Source organism: Anolis sagrei, chromosome 4 (assembly GCF_037176765.1).
Source record: "Anolis sagrei isolate rAnoSag1 chromosome 4, rAnoSag1.mat, whole genome shotgun sequence".
NCBI classification, from domain to species: domain Eukaryota; kingdom Metazoa; phylum Chordata; class Lepidosauria; order Squamata; family Dactyloidae; genus Anolis; species Anolis sagrei.
In genome coordinates, this window is record NC_090024.1 from 120,348,378 (window position 1) to 120,367,418 (window position 19,041).

Consider the following 19,041-nt stretch of genomic DNA (forward strand, 5'->3'; position numbering starts at 1 on the left):
AGAGGATGCATACAGACATTCCTCCTGTCCAAAAGCTTCGTCTTTTAAGAGTTCCTGGGGAAGAACAGATTAAAGGCCTCTACGGATTCCCAAAGGGTTCCAGGGAACAGCTTCACAGCCCTGAGGACTTCTGGAGGGAATAACAGCTCTTCATCTAAGTGATTTCAAGTCTGGTGGTACGTCTGTTTGGGTCTGAGACGCAGTTCAGCCGGTAGCAGACTCAAACCAGTCAGGTTTAAGTGCACAGCAGCCTGGGAGGAGCTTTAAAGGGGAATTTTTCTGTTTCTTGAAGATAGTGCCTGTTTCCTGCAAACAAGACTGCAAAAGCCAATAGACTATTTAGAAATTTTACAATTCTTGCTTGTTCATTAATAAAGACTGTTGCATTTAAGCTCCAAGTCTCCTAAAGCTTGCTTAATAGGGAAAGTTCCTCTAAAGGCTCCTTCTCGGGCCCCCGGGCTTCCCGCTGGACGCTAGCCTTGCATCCTCTCTTAAAGCATTTAATTTTAGCTCCAGCGACGACAGAACAATTTCTATCTCTGAGGTTTAGATAAAAGAAATCCAGTCTTCAAAAAAAAAAAGAAAGAAAGAAAAACAAAAAACCTGTAGAGTTTGAACTGGTCTGCCAAACCCTGTCTCTATTAAAGTGATGATTTTGAACCTTGGTGTTACTAGCATGAAATAATCGTGATTGGTACATCTTGATAAAAATACAATGCCTTTAATTAATAAAATAATATGGAAAATATGATGGTAAATATGCTAAGGGAGATTATATTGCTCTGCTGGAACAAGTCATTGCAACCAAAAATATTTATTTCACAGTGTTTTACTAATGAAGCTTTCTTTTTCCTCCCCAGGTTGCAGTTTGTTATTTCTTTTTAACAGTAGAGGCTGAGATTTTTTTAAAAGCAGACAAACACAAGAGATTACAGTGTGCCTTGTTGCGGTCAGACCCAGGACTTTGCAGTCACAGTAATGATTGCAAAGAACATTTCCAAAAAGCCTTAAGATTAAAATGTGTATATGTACGTATGTAAGAATAAGTACCATTTAACACACTGGCACATACTTATGAGTAATGCATCCGCCTCTAAATCTCTGTCAGTCATGTCTTTCTTTCTTTCAGGCAGCAATCATGGCATGCTCAGTTTTTAAAGTACAATGCAATTTTCCTGCTTCTTGGCAGGGGGTTGGACATGAGGTCTCTTCCAACTCTATGATCCTAGACCCTCACAGAGATTGCTAAATAGTAGGGCTGGGCGGTTTCGTTTCGTTAATTCGTAATTCGTTAAAAAATCGTTATTTTTTTTTGTTAACGAAGCGATAACGAACCATTCTGGAGCAGCTTAAAAACGAAACGAATTTTTCAATTCGTTTTGTAAATGCTTCGTATTTCGTTATGTATTCGTTTCGTTATTGGTTTGAGGTCGTTTCGTTATTATTTCCGCATGTCTGGGGCAAGTTTTATAGTTGTTTTTTGTTTAATTAGTGAAAAAAAATTATAATATCACACCAACAGTCAACAACAGAGGGAGAGGGAAGCTTCAGAAGTTCCCCCTGTCCCATTTGGAGGTTTTTTAGCGTATTGCGCGGTCGCGTCCGCCATTAACGAATCGATTAGTTATTGTTTCATTATTGTTTTGTAATTTTTTTTACCATTTACGAAATTTCGTAAATATCGAACTTTTTTTTTAAAAAAATTCGGAATTCTTTTAAATATCAAAACGCAAAAAACCCCAAAAAACGAATCGATTTTAGAAACAAATTTTTCCGTTGTTACCCAGGCCTACTAAATAGTGGTGCCAGGCTTATGCCCATTTTAATAATTTACATACAGCTTAACATAAGTGGATAAATTACAGCAATATCCTTAACATAACTATCTAGAGACTAAGGGCCCTTCCACAAAGCCATATAATCCAGAATATCAAGACAGAAAATCCATAATATCCGCTTTGAACTGGAATATCTGTGTCCACACTGCCATATAATCCAGTTCAATGAAGATTGTATGCAGCTGTGTGGAAGGGTCCAGAGGGAGAGGTGGCAAAAGAAGAGTTGGTTGAGCATAAAGGTCTTTTTAAAGAAGGGGTTAACAGAGACTTTCTTAAATGAGATATGTCTCAATCTAGAGAGTCAGTCTAGAGAGAAATACGATGATGTTGATATAATACACCACTGCTTCTAAAGCTTTGCACCCCAAATTGGTAGAGGCCATCTTACTTGATAGCATCCACAACTTCTTGTGACAGCAATTCCACAATTTAAAAACGTACTCTGTGGACATCTTTATCCCAAATCTCCAACCGTTTAGCACGGTTCAAACTTTTTAAACAGAGGGCCAGGTCATAGTCCCTCAAACTGTTGGAGGGCCGGATTATAATTTGAAAAAAAATGAATGAATTCCTATGCACACTGCACATCTTACTTATAGTGCAAAAAAAATTAAAAACAATATAATAATTAAAACAAAGAACAATCTTAACAAATATAAATTTATTAGTATTTCAATGGGAAATGTGGGCCTGCCTTTGGCTGATGAGATAGGGTTGTTGTTGTTGTTGTTGTTGTTGTGTGCTTTTGAATCGTTATAGACTTAGGTTGACCCTGAGCGAGGGCCGGGTAAATTACCTTGGAGGGCCGCATCCGGCCCCCGGGCCTTAGTTTGAGGACCCCTGGTTTAGCACTTTCAGGTCCCCCTGCCAATATTAAAAAGCAAAAAAACAAACAAAACAAAACAAAAACAAAAATACTCTATTGTCATTTTTTCTAAATCACCCATAATTTATGTACCACTATAAAATGCCTTCATTTATGTTTTTCCTAAGCTAAAAAATGTCTAAAACATTTTATTTGGATCTGGGTTTAACTTCATTATATAGTACAACCCCATACCTGTGGAGTATCCATTCCTAAATTTATCATGGCAACAGAAAATAATGGGGAACCCTACTGAAATGAATCATATTGAAATGAACAAATAACAAACTCTACTGAAATAAAGAACTTCCTCCAGAAATCAACATAACGTTGCTCTGGAAGACCTAGAAAATTCCTAGAGATGTATCCTCTCCAGCATTTCCTTTGGTCCTCCAGGGCAACTACATGGTAAATTCTGATGGAAACTGAAACTGCATATACCAATCCCACAGCTTTGGGTGTTACAGAATCAGTTACTCAGTGAGATTTTAATTTGCAAATTGACTTTTCTTCAAACATTTCTAGAATGTTTGATGGGGTTACTCTCCACCTGAAGTCACAGTTTCTCAACTTGGGGGTGGTCCTGGACTCATAGCTGACCCTAGAACCTCAGATGTAGGCAGTGGCCAGGAGTCCCTTTGCACAACTAAAACTTGTGTGCCAACTGTGTCCATACCTTGGTAGACACCAGATCTAGCCATGGTAGTACATGCCTTAGTTATATCCCAACTGGACTACTGCAATGCGCTCTACTTGGGGCTACCTTTAAAGACTGCTCAGAAGCTTCCAACTGGTACAAAGGTCAGCTGCCAGGTTATTAACAGGAATGCAGTACAGGGAGAAAACCCCTCTCATGTTACGGCAGTTCCACTGGCTCCCAATTTGCTACTAGGCAAAATTTAAAGTACTTGTCATTGCCTTTGAAGCCCTAAATGATTCGCCTCTCCTCATATTAATCTGCCTAGACACTGTGATCATCGGGAGAGGCCTTTCTCTCCATCCCACCCTCATCCCAAACCCAGCTAGTGGAGATGAAAGACAGGGCCTTCTCTACAATTGCCCCTCGTCTCTGGAGCTCCCTCCTGAAAGACATCAGAATGCTCCCATCGCTCCCCTCTTTCAGGAAACAACTGAAAACCTTCCTATGTTCCCAAGTGTATGGTGAAATGAATGACTGACAATTTGATGCCATAACAAATAAACAGATACAACAATATAACAGCAATGTAAAACAATAGAAAAGACATGGCTCTATAGCCCGAAAAAACCCACAAGAACCTAGTGATTCCAGCCATGAAAGCCTTCGACAATACAATAGAAAAAAACACTAATTAAAACAATTAAAAGCATTATTGTCAGCCATATAAACCATTCCAGTCCAAATCCACATCCAAAGTGCTGTTATACCTGCTGTCCAAAAGCCTGGTCCCAGAACCATGATTTCAATTTCTTCCTAAAAGACCGGAGCGATGAAGACGACCTTATCTCGCTGGGAAGCGAGTTCCACAGGCAGGGGGCAATTGCCAAGAAGGCCCTGTCTCTTGTCCCCACCAAACGCATTTGAGGAGCTGGAGGGACAGAGAGCAGGGTCTCCCCGGATGATCTTAAATTGCAAAGTGGGATGTAGAGGGAGATACGTTAGGACAAGTAAGCTGGGCCAGAACTGTATAGGGCTTTATAGGCCAAAACCAGCACTCTGAATTATGGATACCGCTTTTAATTTATTAATGTTGTTTAAATGTGTTTTATGGGATGGTTGTTATTACTGCTTTTATAACTATTTGTTTTATACTATTTAAATTGTATCGTATTTAAACTGTATTACTTATTTATTACTGTACAAGGCATTGAATATTTGCCTTTTTGTGTCTGTTAGCCCCCCTGAGAGACTGGGCGGGATATAAATAAACTTTTGTTGTTGTGTTTTTTTAAAAAAACCTTTTTAAACATCCAAATTGTAGAGTAATACTCCTCAAGAAAGGTTGTTTACTTGGAATGAACTTACTTTCTTTCTCATATGCAGCAGATCTAGTGGCAAACCAGTATTGATCTCATAATGATTTTAGCCATGTCTTCTCCCCATGACTCCTTGTAATAATTTTATTTTGGTAACAGTACTAAAATGATCTATTAGGGTTCGCGTCCAACTTACTTACACATCTTACAGTTTTGAACAATCACTTCCGGGGTGAAGAAAATATTCTGTAACATGAGTGTGGTCTCACATATTCATGTTAAAATCCTAGAAGTCAGTTCTAGAAGATGGTTAAATGATTTGATGGAAGGAGTTCAGATTCTGAAGAAGGTTACTTTAAGATATAGTGTTAAATAGGTTGAAGGAGTCATCAACAGATGTTGCTGAGATTACTGAGTTTTTGTGATTGGTCCAGAAATTATTTCAAAGCAGGAAATTTCATAAGAATTTTGCTTAAAATGATGTGTCTGTTACTTCTCTACATTTCATAACATTATTTCAAAACAGTCCCTTGAATGTGTTGCGACAGGCAACTTACACAATCTGTTTAAAAGGTAGAAATGGTTAACAATTCAGAAGAGAAGAGGGAACAAGATAAAATACAACTGACTCCCATAAATTGAACCCAATGAAAGAACTGACTCTAAGGCTGCACTGTGCTCCTCGTAATAGAACGAGATGATAAAACAATCAAATACTATGATCACGTGCTCTGTAGAATCAATCCTTAGTGTCCATTACTCACAGAATGACAATTCCCAGGTGTCCTTGGGAAGAAACAATGACTGCAATTATCTACTGCAACGTAGACATTTTGAATGCAGAAATACAGGTAGCTGAGCCGTTTACCATTCCCAAGACCTATCATAAAGCTACAAAAATCCCCCAAACACCACCATTCATGCCTGGAGGAGAGGAAATAGCAGAAGCATTTGGCTATGTCACTGTACCAATGAAGCAATTATATCATCTTATGGGGTCAACTGGAGTTCTCTGGAACCCAATGATTGAGGTAATCATTCTGAGTTTTAGAACAGGGATATGGTCAAACATGTATGTCATACCTTCCCCACCCTCTTCTGGACATGACTGTCGAGGGGAGGTGCATGAGTGGCTCTATGATAGATCTCAGAGGCCTGTGGTCAGTATGGTCAGCCTCTCTGATGACAAAAAAGACATATGTAGATATAGGGTTAATTTACACCTGAGTTTTCCATTAACAGGCTGCCATCAAAAATATTTTTCTAGCTACTGCCACCTAACACACACACAGTTAATATCCAATGCAGTTTTAGACCCCACCACTCACAGTGATTGGATTAGATCCCTTCTCAAAAATGGGCAACAATTGCATCTCTTTAACAGAATCAATCCAATTGAAGCCCCATAGTTTCAAAGAAAGGTACTGCCACAAAAGCCTTTAATTATGAATTATTCTTTTTGCTGCCAATTTTAAAAAGAATTATGTGTCCTAAATACAGTAAGCTCTCCACATTTGTGGCTCCTCCAGTCAAATTCTATAGTGAGTTTCCAGGGGATGTTTTCCATAGGGTTTGCCCATAGGACCTAAAGATTTCCAAGGAAATGCTGACATATATCATGCTTGCAAAGAGAGAGTTTTAGTCTGTGCCAAAGATCACGATACACAATTCACATTTTGCTGGTGCATCAGCAAGGAATGAAAAAGTAGAAAGGGGAAATGGCGAGACATTGCATAAGAGCTAAGTGAGATCATCAAGGGAAGGGCTTGGGTCTGCTCTAAATAGAGCACAAGAGCGCCACTCTGCACTCACATTCATTCCACAGGGGAACATGTCACAATAAAAAGAGAAACAAGACAAACACGTAAATTCAACATGAGGCCTTCTTACGGCTGGATTGGGTGTCTTTAATCTTTCACTCTTCTACTCCATTATTAAGTTACTATACAACATAATATTCAAAAACCGAAAAAGTATAGATACATCCCTGAAACAACATACTGTCATTGCTCTGTATCAGCAGATTCTGCAACCATGGATTCAACCATCTAGATTTTGAAAATATTTTTGTAAATTCTCCCCTCAAAAAAAATATTTTTGCCGTGCTATTTTAAAGGACACCAATTTACCAGGCCACCTGAACATCCATGGATTTTGGTATCCATTGAGAGGGGAAGTCCTAGAACCAAATTCAAGTAGATGCTGGGATTCCCAACCTACTCTATTCTACTTAGACACAATGTTCTATATATAGACCTAAACAATCAAATCATGCAGAAGTAAGCATGGCAATCTTATTCTAAGAAAGAGTTGAGAACCACTGCTGTAATAGATTACTTACTCAATCCAAATGGCCTCTACCACCTTTCCCAAGAAACTCAGAACATGTGTGCACTCATCTAGGAAGGGGGTATTCACAGTGCTGAACCCGATCTCCAAGATAAGTTCAGTACCATACATAGTTCCTCAGGAGTTAACATTAAAACCCAATAGGTATTAACCACTCCAGTGACATAAATGTAATCAGCCATTACTGAGTGCAAACTCATCTGTGTATGTGCCTCATTCTACATTCCCCAGTAGCCCCACTAGAGATGGGGAGGCCTGAAAAAAAAACCCCAGAAAAATTGAGGAACAACTGGGGAGAGAGGGCAGAATATAAATAATGTGGGTTTTTTTAACTGACATAAAAACACAGTATGTCACAGCAAACAAGATATATATGTTGGATTTCGTATCACAAAATCACAAGTCGAACACTTCCCAAGCGTCTAGGACTGTGTGATGTATTTTCGAATGATGCACGCAGATCCAAGTAAGGTGGCCTTTTACAGTTGTCAGATCGTGATTTTGTCAGTGTTTATTGTTTCTGAAGGTCGGCTGAGATCTTTTGGCACGGCACCCAGTGTGCCGATTACCACTGGGACCACCTGTGCTGGTTTATGCCAGAGTCTTTGCAGTTCGATTTTGAGGTCTTGATAACGGCTGAGTTTTTCCTGTTGTTTTTCATCAATTCAGCTCTCACCTGGTTTGGAGACATCAACAATCCAAACTTTTTTTCTTTTCCATAATCGTGATGTCTGGCTTATTATGCTCCAAAAATGGATTCAAAAGTCCCACAGTATTTTCACATGTTCATTTTCCACTACCTTTGCAGGTTTATTCCCACCAATTCTTTTCTGCTGGCAGATGGTACTTGTGACATAAGTTCGAGTGAATCATTTGGGCCACAGAGTTTTTTTTTAAATAATTTTTATTATTTTATCATAGTTAATACATTTGTTATACATTTGTTTTACAGCAGATACATATTATTCAATACACCTAACATCCTTTGGCATCTAGTATTATTATTCTGCTTAAACATGGGCCACAGAGTTGTGCCTTTGTAGTCTGCCTGTGCAATTTTCTTGCAACAGCTGAGGATATGGTCCATGGTTTCATCAGCTTCCTTGCACAGTCTGCATTTTGGGTAATCAGCTAATTTTTCAATCCTGGCCTTAATTGCATTTGTCCTGATGGCTTGCTCCTGGGCTGCAAGAATCAGGCCTTCTGTCTCGTTCTCCAGTGTTCCATTCATAAGTCATAACCAAGTCTTCTCCCTGTCAACTTTTCCTTCGATTTTGTCAAGGAACTACCCATGTGATGCTTTGTTGTGCCACCTGTCAACTCTGGTTTGTAGTGCAGTTTTCTTGTTCTGATTGTCTGTCTGCTGTGCTTTGAGAAGTTTCCGATTACTCACTTCAATTAAATCAGGTTGTTGGCTTTCCTTTACATATTCTGCTGGGGTGTGTTTTTCTTCTTCAACAGCTTATTATTGTTGTTGTTGTTGTTGATATTAAACTTTTTTCTCATTTTTTTCTGTTTTTTCCAGGCCTTCCCATCTCTAAGTCCCATCAAGTCATTTCACATCAAAGTTATGGCTGGCTGAAGAAAAAGGACTAGGGATGAAGGGCAAGTAAGAATTGCATAAGAAACACAGCTCTATTTTATATACTTTTTATACAGTTTTCTCAGAATCTAACTGGTAAATGTTGTATTGTTTAGGTATATTTAAGCACCATTAATATTAACAAATCTATAACAGCATGAGGTTTTTAAAGATATAGCTCAGTTAATAAAGTGGATGTATTTTTATGGGCATTATTACTGTAATAGAAAATGTGGAACACCCCCCCCCCCCCCCCCCAGTTACACCACCTCCACTGGCTGCCAGTCGCTACTGAGCACAATTCAAAGTACTGGCTTTAGCCTATAAAACCCTAAACAGTTCTGGCCCAGCTTACCTAACTGAACATATCTCTACGAACCATCTCAGAGGTTAAGATCACCTGCTCTTGGTCCCACCTCCCTCGCATGTGCAACTGGTAGGGACAAAAGACAGGGCCTTCTCAGTGGTAGCTCCTCGACTATGGAACGCTCTCCCCAACAACATTAGCTCAATGCCCTCCCTCCCAGCCTTCAGAAAAAAAGTAAAAACTTGGCTACTCTTCTTGGCATAGCAGGTCTAAACTTTTTCCACATTTAAAATAAGAGTTTTCAGACTGACAACTATTGTAACTAAAAACTACACTTAAAATAGTCATTAAAATAAATTATTATAAATCAACTCAATTAATTAAAGGACTTATTCAACTCACCTAGTTACCTGCCATTCAATGTGGTCATTCACTTCACAAAAAATGGTCTACTCCAGGACTGAGGAAAGTAAATCTCATGAGTTGTATATAGCTCCTAAGGCTATTTTACCCACATCTCAATAAGTTTCTCAAACCCTCATTTTTATCTGCCACCCAGTGCCATAGGGGGTAATTTTGTCATGCTCTGATGGACGCACAGGTTTATGTCCAGGAGTCAGACCAGGAAGATTTTTTGAAAGCAAATTTTAAGCATCATTGGCCTAAAATGACCAGAGGGGACATGGGGGGAATAGTACGGTAAGAAATTGATACGATTGTTCTCATGTAGGATCAAAAAAGTTGGAGGAATAGTTTAAGGCAAAGAGACAATACAGAAAAGCAGATGGAAAATCCCCCACACCTTGACACATAAAAGAACTTGTCACCATGTCATCGATGCTGCTAATTGTTCTACTGGGTTACAAATTAAAATGATTTGGTTATCACTTTTTTTAAAAAAATGTGCATGAAACAATGTTTGTATACATTGAACCATCAGAAAGCATGGTATCTCAGTCATCCCTGTGGACATTTTGGAGTTCTGGAATTTTAGATAAAGGTTGCTCTGCCTGGACCTGAGTTGGATCTAGAAAAGCAACATGCAAATAACCCCCTGGGGCCATGAAGCTCACAGAGATGACCCTGGGTGAGATTCTCCCCCCCCCCCCCCCCCGCAAGGTACTTTATTCTTATTGTCATAAGAACAGAGCAAAAATCATGTGCATTACCCTTGGGGAAAGGATTAAATCACTTAAAAAATAAAGTCAGCAGTATTTTACTTTAGTTGAACCTGGCACAGAGACTTGTCTCCAAAACAGCACTCTAAGGTTGTGTCATACGTCAACGACATTTTGCAATCTATGCTCAATACTGAGGTTTATGTAATAATTTTGCTGTTTTCTGAGACTGCAATCAGTTTCCCTATGTATCCAAAATGTCAAGTTGGGCTTAAAAAAAAAACCCAGGAATGCAAATATTAATATTAGATTACAGGTTGTTTTTATCAAGAGGCAGAAGGAGAAATAATTGAAGCCTGGAATGTAGTACACTGGGGTCACAGATAAACAGAGGACAGGAACACACAAACATTTTACAAATTACATTGGCACTTGAGTAAGCAAAGGAAGATAGCTGACCATTAATACAATTCAGTCCCTCATACATTCACCCAAAGCTGTTTCCCACCTTGCTCAACTATGGTTACTCTCAGGTAAGTATGCAAGGGATTTCAGTCTCAATAATAAAGCAGATCTTTGCCACTTCAAACACACATTAAAATCTTTGGCTTTCCCTCTTTCTTCTTCTTCTCTTTTTTGCACCATCAGCTTCACTGGATAGGCCATGCCCCCCTTTTGCCTGATTATCATCTCCCAAAGCACCTTTATACTTTATTCTGTGCTCAAGAATGGAAAATGAAATGTTAGTAGACAATAAAAGAGATTTAAAGATGGGCTTAAAGCTAACCTTACAAAATGTGGTATAAATATCAAGAACTGGGAAGTCCTGGCCCACCAGCACTCTAACTGGAAATCACTTGATACCAACCGCACTGTGGATTTTGAAGAGGAAGGTGTGTCAGGCAAACCCTTGATGTGACCTCCTTCCATTTGGAAACCTATGTCCTCATTGCAAAATAAATTGTGGATCAAGAATAGGTTTCTGCAGTCATTTACTGACCCGCTAAGGCAGTGGTTCTCAACCTTCCTAATGCCATGACCCCTTAATACAGTTTCTCATATTGTGGTGACCCCCAACCATAAAATTAGTTTCGTTGCTACTTCATACCTGTCATTTTGCTGCTGTTATGAACAGTCATGTAAATATCCGATATGCAGGTTGTATTTTCATATACTGGACCAAATTTGGCAGAAATACCCAATACACTCAAATTTGAATACTGGTGGGATTGGGGGAGGGTATTGATTTTGTCCTGTGGGAGTTGTAGTTGCTGGGATTTATAGTTCACCTACAATCAAAGAGCATTTTGAACTCTACCAACGATTGAACTGAATCAAACTTGGCATAACAGGACTCCCGTGACCAACAGAAAATACTGGAAGGGTTTGGTGGGCACTGACCTTGAGTTTTGGGAGTTGTAGTTCACCTACATCCAGAGAGCATTGTGGACTCAAACAATGATGCATTTGGAGCAAACATGGCACAAATACTCAATATGCCCAAATGTGAACACTGGTGGAGTTTGGGGGAAATAGACCTTGACATTTGGAAGTTGTAGTTGCTAGGATGTATAGTTCACATACAAGGAAAGAGTATTCTGAACCCCACCAGAATTGGGCCAAACTTCCCACACAGAAACCCATGACCAACAGAAAATACTGGGTTTTTTTATGGTCTTTGGCGACCCCTCTGACATCCCCTCGCGACCCCTCCAGGGGTCCCGACCCCCAGGTTGAGAAACTCTGCGCTAAGGCTCCACCCATGGAAGACAATAATTCTTGGTGACAAATGGTTGCCTATAGTAGTTTTTTTTTTGTCGTGTCAGGAGTAACTTGAGAAACTGCAAGTCGTTTCTGGTGTGAGAGAATTGGCCGTCTGCAAGGATGTTGCCCAGGGGACGCCCGGGTGATGTGATGTTTTTATCATCCTTGTGGGAGGTTCTCTCATGTCCCCGCATGAGGAGCTGGAGCTGATAGAGGGAGCTCATCCGCCTCTCCCTGGATTCGAACCTGTGACCTTCAGTCCTGCCGGCACAGGGGTTTAACAAACTGTGCCACCAGGGGCTCCACCTATAGTAGTAATACCATCTGGAAATTCTTTACAGAGATTGATAAGCCTTGCAATCTCTACTGTTGCATGGATAACGCATTCCTTTGGCTATTATGACTTTTTCCCATTTCTAATCTAAGGACTGTGGTAAAATGTACTTTGGCCTAGCAGTCTTCTCTGAGATACCTTGAAAATAAGAGTTCTTTGTAACAACATTTCCCTAATTGATCTGTGCATGTTGGAAGATGTGTGCCTGGCATGCAAAGGCCTGCTGGGTGGCAAACCATTGGGGCAAGCTCAGCTCTTTAACAAGCTCTGGCCAGAAAAATGTGTGGAAATGGCAGCTGGTCTCTGGATGTCCAACTTCAGACCGAGAAAGGATTCTATATCCACCCAGTGAGGGGTAGAAAGAGAAGCCCAGGCCAATTATTCTTAAGAGTATCCAGAAATACCAATGTTAACCTGTACGTGCCAAAACAAGCAAGGGCTGTGTAAAAACGCATTCAGATTGCACAACCTTCCATGGCACAAAAAGGCTAATTCTTTCTTTGTTGAGACAGTATCTACACTGTCATATTATGCAGACTGAATTAGTGTGGACCCATATAACTAGGAAGAAGGTGTAATATTATATTATGCAATATAAAATGTTTATATGTAACAGCTGTCGATTATTATTATCATATATATATATATATATATATATATATATATATATATATATATAAAATGCTCTGTGCATAATGAGTACCTTAAAAATAAAAGAACCAATGAATGAAATCACACCAAATTTGGCAACAAAACGTCTCACAACACAAGGAGTGACCATCACTCAAAAAATTATGATTTTGTCATTTGGGAGTTGTAGTTGCTGGGATTTATAGTTCACCTACAATCAAAGAGCATTCTGAACTCCATCAACGATGGAATTGAACCAAACTTGGCACACAGAACTCCCATGACCAACAGAATATACAGAAAATACTGGAAAATATTGCTGGGCATTGACCTTGAGTTTGGGAGTTGTAGTTCACCTACATCCAGAGAGCACTGTGGACTCTAACAATGATGGATCTGGACCAAACTTGGCACAAGCACTCAATACGCCCAAATATGAACACAGATGGAGTTTGGGGGAAATAGACCTTGACATTTGGGAGTTGTAGTTACTGGGCTTCACAGTTCACCTACAATCAAAGAACATTCTGAACCCCACGGACGACAGAATCGGGGTAAACTTCCCACACAGAACCCCCATGACCAACAGAAAATACTTAAGGCCATCCAATCCAACTCCGTCCATTAGGGCAACGTAATCTAAGTCCTCCTGACAAAGAGCCATCCAGCCATAGAATCATAGAATCACAGAATCAAAGAGTTGGAAGAGACCTCATGGGCCATCCAGTCCAACCCCCTGCCAAGAAGCAGGAATATTGCATTCCAATCACCCCTGACAGATGGCCATCCAGCCTCTGCTTAAAAGCCTCCAAAGAAGGAGCCTCCACCACACTCCGGGGCAGAGAGTTCCACTGCTGAACGGAGATAGAGATAGATAGATAGATAGATAGATAGATAGATAGATAGATATGATTCTCACACACAGAGATCATAGATTTGAAAGGGACCCTTAAAGTGATATGTTGCATGTTCCAGGGTGGGCAAACCAGACACTCTTCACATCAACACTGACAAAGAAACAGCAAGAAGGCATTTACCCACAAGCAGACATGTAGTCCACGAGAAGGCCTTACTGCTACATTATTTAAACTGTTATGTTTATTCATATCATGATCTGATCACCATGTTCCATATATCCCATATGCATGGGGTATCGATACAAAAGGTTTGCTACGGTACACCCTCTTTCACTCAGACTCAGCCCCCCCCCCCCCCCCAATCAAACTCAGCTCTCCCCGAATCAATATCCTGGCTACGGGCCTGCCCACAAGCATAAAGAATCATAGAATCATAGAATCAAAGAGTTGGAAGAGACCTCATGGGCCATCCAGTCCAACCCCCTGCCAAGAAGCAGGAATATTGCATTCAAATCACCCCTGACAGATGGCCATCCAGCCTCTGCTTAAAAACTTCCAAAGAAGGAGCCTCCACCACACTCCAGGGCAGAGAGTTCCACTGCTGAACGGCTCTCACAGTCAGGAAGTTCTTCCTCATGTTCAGATGGAATCTCCTCTCTTGTAGTTTGAAGCCATTGTTCCGCGTCCTAGTCTCCAAGGAAGCAGAAAACAAGCTTGCTCCCTCCTCCCTGTGGCTTCCTCTCACATATTTATACATGGCTATCATATCTCCTCTCAGCCTTCTCTTCTTCAGGCCAGGCCCGTAGCCAGGATTTCGTTTCGGGGGGGGGGGGTGATTTTTTTTTCAGGGAGGGTTTCGGGGGGGGGGGGGCTGAGTCTGAGTGAAAGAGGGTCTAGCCTAGCAAACCTTTTGTATCATTACCCCAATACCCCCATGCATATGGGATATATTGAGTATGGTGATCAGATCATGATATGAATAAACATAACAGTTTAAATAATGCACCAATAAGGCCTTTTCGTGAACCACCATGAAAATTTCGGGGGGGGGGGGGGCTGAAGCCCCCCGAGCCGCCCCCCTGGCTACATGCCTGCTTCAGGCTAAACATGCCCAGTTCCCTAAGCCGCTCCTCATAGGGCTTGTTCTCCAGACCCTTGATCATTTTAGTCACCCTCCTCTGGACACATTCCAGCTTGTCAATATCTCTCTTGAATTGTGGTGCCCAGAATTGGACACAATATTCCAGATGTGGTCTAACCAAAGCAGAATAGAGGGGTAGCATTACTTCCTTAGATCTAGACACTATGCTCCTATTGATGCAGGAAATTACATATATTAGAAACCAACACTTTCTCGTTAATTTATTATCCAGATCAACAAACTGGGCCACAGCAACGCGTGGCAGGGGACAGCTAGTCTATTTAATAAAAATACAATGCGGTTTAACTGAATTGCACTAGATGGCTGTATGGGTGCAGCCGGAGTCTGGCCCTCCCATCCCCAAAGAATGTCTGGACCTGCAGCTTCGGATGGATCTACACTGCCACACAATTCAGCTTGAACTGAATGATCATCAAGTTTGCAGACGACACCAAATTGGGAGGGATAGCCAATAGTACAGAGGACAGGAGCAGAATTCAAAACGATCTTGACAGATTAGAGAGATGGGCCAAAACTAACAAAATGAAGTTCAACAGTGACAAATGCAAAATACTCCACTTTGGCAGAAAAAATGAAATGCAAAGATACAGAATGGGGGACAATGCCTGGCTCGAGAGCAGTACGTGTGAAAAAGATCTTGGAGTCCTTGTGGACAACAAGTTAAACATGAGCCAACAATGTGATGTGGCGGCAAAAAAAGCCAATGGGACTTTGGCCTGCATCAATAGGAGCATAGTGTCTAGATCTAAGGAAGTAATGCTACCCCTCTATTCTGCTTTGGTTAGACCACATCTGGAATATTGTGTCCAATTCTGGGCACCACAATTCAAGAGAGATATTGACAAGCTGGAATGTGTCCAGAGGAGGGCGACTAAAATGATCAAGGGTCTGGAGAACAAGCCCTATGAGGAGCGGCTTAGGGAACTGGGCATGTTTAGCCTGAAGAAGAGAAGGCTGAGAGGAGATATGATAGCCATGTATAAATATGTGAGAGGAAGCCACAGGGAGGAGGGAGCAAGCTTGTTTTCTGCTTCCTTGGAGACTAGGACGCGGAACAATGGCTTCAAACTACAAGAGAGGAGATTCCATCTGAACATTAGGAAGAACTTCCTGACTGTGAGAGCCGTTCAGCAGTGGAACTCTCTGCCCCGGAGTGTGGTGGAGGCTCCTTCTTTGGAAGCTTTTAAGCAGAGGCTGGATGGCCATCTGTCAGGGGTGATTTGAATGCAATATTCCTGCTTCTTGGCAGGGGGTTGGACTGGATGGCCCATGAGGTCTCTTCCAACTCTTTGATTCTATGATTCTATGATTCTATGAACTGCATTATATGGTAAGTACACAGCCTGAAGTGCATTGCATACGGCCGTACAATGCAGCTCAAAGTGCATGATGTGGCACAACTCACAAGCCGACAAACTTAAGTCGGAGAGCAAGTTTATCTTTACTCCGACCCGAGGTTGAAAAAACAAGCGTCTCCAAAGAGCTGGGGCAAAGGGCTTCCTTCTTTCGCTACGGCTCTCCCTGTCCCCTTCCTCCCGGCTAACAAAAACCCGGTTCCTCCCCTCCAAAATCCCCACAAGCATCGGCTTACGGTCCCCACTAGATTGTGCCTGGCTTGCCGACTCCACCGTCCTGCTCTCCCCTTTCGGGTCTCTTCCGGCTCTCTTTCCCCTCGTTTTTCACTGGAGCTGGACGGGGTGAGTTCCCATTCGCACTTGGAAGGCGGGGAGGGTGGAGGCGGGGAGTCCAACAGGCTCCGGATTTTAAGGTAGCGCCGGAGATCGTGGCGCAGAATCAGGAAAAGGCAGGAGGGAGAAGAGGGTCGGCGGAGAGCGGCTCCTGCAGCTGCCACGTCATTGGAAACAGTCTTCTTCTGAGGAAGTGTTTATTTATCGTGTCAAGGGCAACCAGACAATTGTATTACATTTCTAACAGAACAAAACAAACAAACAGACAAAAAACCCACAGAATTTGCAAGCCTGGTAGTTGATTAAATGTCTTGTCGAAGGCTTTCATGGCTGGAATCACTAGGTTCTTGTGGGTTTTTTCGGGCTATAGAGCCATGTTCTAGAGGCATTTCTCCTGACGTTTCGCCTGCATCTATGGCAAGCATCCTCAGAGGTTGTGAAGGTCTGTTGGAAGTAGGAAAAATGGGTTTATATATCTGTGGAATGGCTGGGGTGGGGCAAGGAGCTCTTCCCTGCTGCAGTTAGGTGTGAATGTTTAGCTGATCACCTTCATTAGCATTTGAAGGCCTGCCTGAGTCTGGGAAAATCTGTTGCTGGGAGGTGTTAATCTGTGCCTGGTTTTTTCCTCTCTGTTGTTTAGCTGTTATAATTTTAGAGTTTTTTAATACTGGTAGCCAGATTTTGTTCATTTTCATGGTCTCTTCCTTTCTGTTGAAATTGTCCACATGCTTGTGGATTTCAATGGCTTCTCTGTGTAGTCTGACATGGTGGTTGTTGGTGTGGTCCAGCATTTCTGTGTTCTCAAATAATATGCTGTGTCCAGGCTGGTTCATCAGGTGCTCTGCTATGGCTGACTTCTCTGGCTGAAGTAGTCTGCAGTGCCTTTCATGTTCCTTGATGCGTGTCTGGGCGCTGCGTTTGGTGGTCCCTATGTAGACTTGTCCACAGCTGCATGGTATCCGGTAGACTCCTGCAGAGGTGAGAGGATCCCTCTTGTCCTTTGCTGAACGTAGCATTTGTTGGATTTTCTTGGTGGGTTTGTAGATTGTTTGTATGTTGTGTTTCCTCATCAGCTTCCCTATGCGATCAGTGGTTCCCTTGATGTATGGCAGGAACACTTTTCCTCTGGGTGGATCTTCATCTTTACTCTCGTGGCTTGTTCTTGGTCTTGCAGCTCTTCTGATGTCTGAGGTGGAGTATCCATTGGCCTGGAGAGCCCAGTTGAGGTGGTTAAATGTCCTTTGACCAGTATCTGGCCACTTGTAGTGCAGCTGGTGTTGCTGCAAGGAGGTCCTCCATTGTGCATGTAGCAGGGCTCAGGTTGCATTGCAGCAGGTGGTCATAGAATCATAGAATCAAAGAGTTGGAAGAGATCTCATGGGCCATCCAGTCCAACCCCCTGCCAAGAAGCAGGAATATTGCATTCAAATACAACCCCCCTGTTGCGCCAACTCCACTGGCTACCAATCTGCTACCGGGCTGAATTCAAAGTGCTGGCGTTGGCCTTTAAAGCCCTAAACGGTTCCGGGCCCAAGCTACCTATCCGACCGCATCTCTGCCTATGAACCCACCAGGACTTTGAGATCTTCCGGGGAGACCCTGCTCTCGATCCCGCCTGCTTCTCAAGCTCGGCTGGCGGGGACGAGAGATAGGGCCTTCTCGGTGATGGCTCCTCGGCTGTGGAACGCCCTTCCTATGGACATTAGACTAGCACCATCTCTAATGGTATTCCGCAAAAAAGTGAAGACCTGGCTGTTTGAGCAGGCATTCGAATAATTAGTGCACTGATTGGTTAATGAACACTGGAATGAAACAATGGATGACGAATCTGGAACATGTTTTTGATGACGAGACAACAGTGAATGGGTATTGTAGTAACTGTTTATTAATTGTGTAATGTGTTAGGTTGTTAACTGTTTCTATACTGTAGCACTGAATTTTTGCTGTTCGTATTTGTTGTGAACCGCTGTGAGTCGCCTTCGGGCTGAGAACAGCAGTATATAAGCAAGGTAAATAAATAAATAAATAAATAAATAAATCACCCCTGACAAATGGCCATCCAGCCTCTGCTTAAAAGCTTCCAAAGAAGGAGCCTCCACCACACTCTGGGGCAGAGAGTCCCACTGCTGAACGGCTCTCACAGTCAGGAAGTTCTTTCTCATGTTCAGATGGAATCTCCTCTCTTGTCGTTTGAAGCCATTGTTCCGCGTCCTAGTCTCCAAGGAAGCAGAAAACAAGCTTGCTCCCTCCTCCCTGTGGCTTCCTCTCACATATTTATACATGGCTATCATATCTCCTCTCAGCCTTCTCTTCTTCAGGCTAAACATGCCCAGTTCCCTAAGCCGCTCCTCATAGGGCTTGTTCTCCAGACCCTTGATCATTTTAGTCGCCCTCCTCTGGACACATTCCAGCTTGTCAATATCTCTCTTGAATCAGTGGTTTGCTCTTCTCCACACTCGCATGTCGTGGACTCCACTTTGTAGCCCCATTTCTTAAGGTTGGCTTTGCATCTCGTGGTGCCAGAGCGCAGTCTGTTCAGCGCCTTCCAAGTCGCCCAGTGTTCTGTGTGCCCAGGGGGGAGTCTCTCATTT

At 42.1% G+C, this 19,041-nt stretch overlaps 1 protein-coding gene across 3 annotated transcripts in view; it reads right to left on the reverse strand.

Annotated features, from left to right (window-relative positions):
• PLA2G4A (phospholipase A2 group IVA) overlaps positions 1 to 16,536 on the reverse strand; it is a 205,719-nt gene extending 189,183 nt beyond the window's left edge. The window contains exon 1 of one of the 3 annotated variants that reach the window (XM_060774522.2): positions 16,354 to 16,536. The gene's annotated coding sequence lies outside the window, so the exon portion shown is untranslated. The remainder of the gene's footprint in view (positions 1 to 16,353) is intronic. The other 2 variants (XM_060774519.2, XM_060774518.2) reach the window with 2 other exon arrangements.
• Between the last annotated feature and the right edge of the window lie 2,505 nt (positions 16,537 to 19,041).